This window comes from Callionymus lyra, chromosome 4 (assembly GCF_982586985.1).
Source record: "Callionymus lyra chromosome 4, fCalLyr1.hap1.1, whole genome shotgun sequence".
NCBI classification, from domain to species: domain Eukaryota; kingdom Metazoa; phylum Chordata; class Actinopteri; order Syngnathiformes; family Callionymidae; genus Callionymus; species Callionymus lyra.
Window position 1 is genome coordinate 1,257,238 of NC_141821.1, and position 7,249 is coordinate 1,264,486.

Consider the following 7,249-nt stretch of genomic DNA (forward strand, 5'->3'; position numbering starts at 1 on the left):
ATAATATACAAATGATTACTGTCACGATTGTAGTTTAAATAATAATGTTGATGTTGACAAACAACATTTAAATAATATACAAATTATTATTGTCACGATTGTAGTTTAAATAATAATGTTGATGTTAACAAACAACATTTAAATAATATACAAATGATTATTGTCACGATTGTAGTTTAAATAATAATGTTGATGTTAACAAACAACATTTGAATAATAAAAATATGATTATTGTCACGATTGTAGTTTAAATAATAATGTTGATGTTTACAAACAACATTTAAATTATAAACAAATGATTATTGTCACGATTGTAGTTTAAATAATAATGTTGATGTTTACAAACAACATTTAAATAATAAACATATGATTATTGTCACGATTGTAGTTTAAATAATAATGTTGATGTTAACAAACAACATTTAAATAATATACAAATGATTATTGTCACGATTGTAGTTTAAATAATAATGTTGATGTTTACAAACAACATTTAAATAATATACATATGATTATTGTCACGATTGTAGTTTAAATAATAATGTTGATGTTTACAAACAACATTTAAATAATATACAAATGATTATTGTCACTATTGTAGTTTAAATAATAATGTTGATGTTGACAAACAACATTTAAATAATATACAAATGATTACTGTCACTATTGTAGTTTAAATAATAATGTTGATGTTAACAAACAACATTTAAATAATATACAAATGATTATTGTCACGATTGTAGTTTAAATAATAATGTTGATGTTTACAAACAACATTTAAATAATAAACAAATGATTATTGTCACGATTGTAGTTTAAATAATAATGTAGATGTTAACAAACAACATTTAAATAATATACATATGATTATTGTCACGATTGTAGTTTAAATAATAATGTTGATGTTTACAAACAACATTTAAATAATATACACATGATTATTGTCACGATTGTAGTTTAAATAATAATGTTGATGTTTACAAACAACATTTAAATAATATACACATGATTATTGTCACGATTGTAGTTTAAATAATAATGTAGATGTTTACAAACAACATTTAAATAATATACATATGATTATTGTCACGATTGTAGTTTAAATAATAATGTTGATGTTAACAAACAACATTTAAATAATATACATATGATTATTGTCACGATGGTAGTTTAAATAATAATGTAGATGTTTACAAACAACATTTAAATAATATACATATGATTATTGTCACGATTGTAGTTTAAATAATAATGTTGATGTTTACAAACAACATTTAAATAATAAACAAATGATTATTGTCACGATTGTAGTTTAAATAATAATGTTGATGTTTACAAACAACATTTAAATAATATACAAATGATTATTGTCACGATTGTAGTTTAAATTATAATATTGATGTTAACAAACAACATTTAAATAATATACAAATGATTACTGTCACGATTGTAGTTTAAATAATAATGTTGATGTTGACAAACAACATTTAAATAATATACAAATGATTACTGTCACGATTGTAGTTTAAATAATAATGTTGATGTTTACAAACAACATTTAAATAATAAACAAATGATTATTGTCACGATTGTAGTTTAAATAATAATGTTGATGTTAACAAACAACATTTAAATAATATACAAATGATTACTGTCACGATTGTAGTTTAAATAATAATGTTGATGTTGACAAACAACATTTAAATAATATACAAATGATTATTGTCACGATTGTAGTTTAAATAATAATGTTGATGTTAACAAACAACATTTAAATGATATACAAATGATTATTGTCACGATTGTAGTTTAAATAATAATGTTGATGTTAACAAACAACATTTAAATAATATACATATGATTATTGTCACGATTGTAGTTTAAATAATAATGTTGATGTTTACAAACAACATTTAAATAATAAACAAATGATTATTGTCACGATTGTAGTTTAAATAATAATGTTGATGTTTACAAACAACATTTAAATAATAAACATGATTATTGTCACGATTGTAGTTTAAATAATAATGTTGATGTTAACAAACAACATTTAAATAATATACAAATGATTATTGTCACGATTGTAGTTTAAATAATAATGTTGATGTTTACAAACAACATTTAAATAATATACATATGATTATTGTCACGATTGTAGTTTAAATAATAATGTTGATGTTTACAAACAACATTTAAATAATATACATATGATTATTGTCACGATTGTAGTTTAAATAATAATGTTGATGTTGACAAACAACATTTAAATAATATACAAATTATTATTGTCACGATTGTAGTTTAAATAATAATGTAGATGTTTACAAACAACATTTAAATAATATACATATGATTATTGTCACGATTGTAGTTTAAATAATAATGTTGATGTTAACAAACAACATTTAAATAATATACATATGATTATTGTCACGATTGTAGTTTAAATAATAATGTTGATGTTTACAAACAACATTTAAATAATATACAAATGATTATTGTCACGATTGTAGTTTAAATAATAATGTTGATGTTTACAAACAACATTTAAATAATATACAAATGATTATTGTCACGATTGTAGTTTAAATAATAATGTAGATGTTTACAAACAACATTTAAATAATATACATATGATTATTGTCACGATTGTAGTTTAAATAATAATGTTGATGTTAACAAACAACATTTAAATAATATACATATGATTATTGTCACGATTGTAGTTTAAATAATAATGTAGATGTTAACAAACAACATTTAAATAATATACACATGATTATTGTCACGATTGTAGTTTAAATAATAATGTTGATGTTAACAAACAACATTTAAATAATATACAAATTATTATTGTCACGATTGTAGTTTAAATAATAATGTTGATGTTGACAAACAACATTTAAATAATAAACAAATGATTATTGTCACGATTGTAGTTTAAATAATAATGTAGATGTTAACAAACAACATTTAAATAATGAACAAATTATTATTGTCACGATTGTAGTTTAAATAATAATGTTGATGTTGACAAACAACATTTAAATAATAAACAAATGATTATTGTCACGATTGTAGTTTAAATAATAATGTTGATGTTAACAAACAACATTTAAATAATATACATATGATTATTGTCACGATTGTAGTTTAAATAATAATGTTGATGTTAACAAACAACATTTAAATAATAAACATATGATTATTGTCACGATTGTAGTTTAAATAATAATGTTGATGTTAACAAACAACATTTAAATAATATACAAATGATTATTGTCACGATTGTAGTTTAAATAATAATGTTGATGTTAACAAACAACATTTAAATAATATACAAATGATTATTGTCACTATTGTAGTTTAAATAATAATGTTGATGTTAACAAACAACATTTAAATAATATACAAATGATTATTGTCACGATTGTAGTTTAAATAATAATGTTGATGTTAACAAACAACATTTAAATAATATACAAATGATTATTGTCACGATTGTAGTTTAAATAATAATGTTGATGTTAACAAACAACATTTAAATAATATACAAATGATTATTGTCACTATTGTAGTTTAAATAATAATGTTGATGTTAACAAACAACATTTAAATAATATACAAATGATTATTGTCACGATTGTAGTTTAAATAATAATGTTGATGTTAACAAACAACATTTAAATAATATACAAATTATTATTGTCACGATTGTAGTTTAAATAATAATGTAGATGTTTACAAACAACATTTAAATAATATACATATGATTATTGTCACGATTGTAGTTTAAATAATAATGTAGATGTTTACAAACAACATTTAAATAATAAACAAATGATTATTGTCACGATTGTAGTTTAAATAATAATGTTGATGTTTACAAACAACATTTAAATAATCAACAAATGATTATTGACACGATTGTAGTTTAAATAATAATGTTGATGTTTACAAACAACATTTAAATAATAAACATATGATTATTGTCACGATTGTAGTTTAAATAATAATGTTGATGTTAACAAACAACATTTAAATAATATACAAATGATTATTGTCACGATTGTAGTTTAAATAATAATGTTGATGTTTACAAACATATTTAAATAATAAACATATGATTATTGTCACGATTGTAGTTTAAATAATAATGTTGATGTTAACAAACAACATTTAAATAATATACAAATGATTATTGTCACGATTGTAGTTTAAATAATAATGTTGATGTTAACAAACAACATTTAAATAATATACAAATGATTACTGTCACGATTGTAGTTTAAATAATAATGTAGATGTTAACAAATAACATTTAAATAATATACAAATGATTATTGTCACGATTGTAGTTTAAATAATAATGTAGATGTTAACAAACAACATTTAAATAATATACAAATGATTATTGTCACGATTGTAGTTTAAATAATAATGTTGATGTTTACAAACAACATTTAAATAATATACAAATGATTATTGTCACGATTGTAGTTTAAATAATAATGTTGATGTTTACAAACAACATTTAAATAATATACAAATGATTACTGTCATGATTGTAGTTTAAATAATAATGTTGATGTTTACAAACAACATTTAAATAATATACAAATGATTACTGTCATGATTGTAGTTTAAATAATAATGTTGATGTTAACAAACAACATTTAAATAATATACATATGATTATTGTCACGATTGTAGTTTAAATAATAATGTAGATGTTTACAAACAACATTTAAATAATATACATATGATTATTGTCACGATTGTAGTTTAAATAATAATGTTGATGTTTACAAACAACATTTAAATAATAAACAAATGATTATTGTCACGATTGTAGTTTAAATTATAATGTTGATGTTTACAAACAACATTTAAATAATATACATATGATTATTGTCACGATTGTAGTTTAAATAATAATGTTGATGTTTACAAACAACATTTAAATAATAAACAAATGATTATTGTCACGATTGTAGTTTAAATAATAATGTTGATGTTTACAAACAACATTTAAATAATAAACATATGATTATTGTCACGATTGTAGTTTAAATAATAATGTTGATGTTAACAAACAACATTTAAATAATATACAAATGATTATTGTCACGATTGTAGTTTAAATAATAATGTTGATGTTAACAAACAACATTTAAATAATATACATATGATTATTGTCACGATTGTAGTTTAAATAATAATGTTGATGTTAACAAACAACATTTAAATAATATACATATGATTATTGTCACGATTGTAGTTTAAATAATAATGTAGATGTTAACAAACAACATTTAAATAATATACATATGATTATTGTCACGATTGTAGTTTAAATAATAATGTTGATGTTTACAAACAACATTTAAATAATATACAAATGATTATTGTCACGATTGTAGTTTAAATAATAATGTTGATGTTTACAAACAACATTTAAATAATATACAAATGATTATTGTCACGATTGTAGTTTAAATAATAATGTAGATGTTTACAAACAACATTTAAATAATATACATATGATTATTGTCACGATTGTAGTTTAAATAATAATGTTGATGTTAACAAACAACATTTAAATAATATACATATGATTATTGTCACGATTGTAGTTTAAATAATAATGTAGATGTTAACAAACAACATTTAAATAATATACACATGATTATTGTCACGATTGTAGTTTAAATAATAATGTTGATGTTAACAAACAACATTTAAATAATATACAAATTATTATTGTCACGATTGTAGTTTAAATAATAATGTTGATGTTGACAAACAACATTTAAATAATAAACAAATGATTATTGTCACGATTGTAGTTTAAATAATAATGTAGATGTTAACAAACAACATTTAAATAATGAACAAATTATTATTGTCACGATTGTAGTTTAAATAATAATGTTGATGTTGACAAACAACATTTAAATAATAAACAAATGATTATTGTCACGATTGTAGTTTAAATAATAATGTTGATGTTAACAAACAACATTTAAATAATATACATATGATTATTGTCACGATTGTAGTTTAAATAATAATGTAGATGTTTACAAACAACATTTAAATAATAAACAAATGATTATTGTCACGATTGTAGTTTAAATAATAATGTAGATGTTTACAAACAACATTTAAATAATAAACAAATGATTATTGTCACGATTGTAGTTTAAATAATAATGTTGATGTTAACAAACAACATTTAAATAATATACAAATGATTATTGTCACGATTGTAGTTTAAATAATAATGTTGATGTTAACAAACAACATTTAAATAATAAACATATGATTATTGTCACGATTGTAGTTTAAATAATAATGTTGATGTTAACAAACAACATTTAAATAATATACAAATGATTATTGTCACGATTGTAGTTTAAATAATAATGTTGATGTTAACAAACAACATTTAAATAATATACAAATGATTATTGTCACTATTGTAGTTTAAATAATAATGTTGATGTTAACAAACAACATTTAAATAATATACAAATGATTATTGTCACGATTGTAGTTTAAATAATAATGTTGATGTTAACAAACAACATTTAAATAATATACAAATGATTATTGTCACGATTGTAGTTTAAATAATAATGTTGATGTTAACAAACAACATTTAAATAATATACAAATGATTATTGTCACTATTGTAGTTTAAATAATAATGTTGATGTTAACAAACAACATTTAAATAATATACAAATGATTATTGTCACTATTGTAGTTTAAATAATAATGTTGATGTTAACAAACAACATTTAAATAATATACAAATGATTATTGTCACTATTGTAGTTTAAATAATAATGTTGATGTTAACAAACAACATTTAAATAATATACAAATGATTATTGTCACGATTGTAGTTTAAATAATAATGTTGATGTTTACAAACAACATTTAAATAATATACAAATGATTACTGTCACGATTGTAGTTTAAATAATAATGTTGATGTTTACAAACAACATTTAAATAATATACAAATGATTACTGTCACGATTGTAGTTTAAATAATAATGTTGATGTTTACAAACAACATTTAAATAATATACAAATGATTACTGTCACGATTGTAGTTTAAATAATAATGTTGATGTTTACAAACAACATTTAAATAATGAACAAATATAAACTTCTTCTCTTAACTCTAAGCCGGTCAAAGAGGCAGGCCGTCAACAATGAGTCTGGTTCCGCT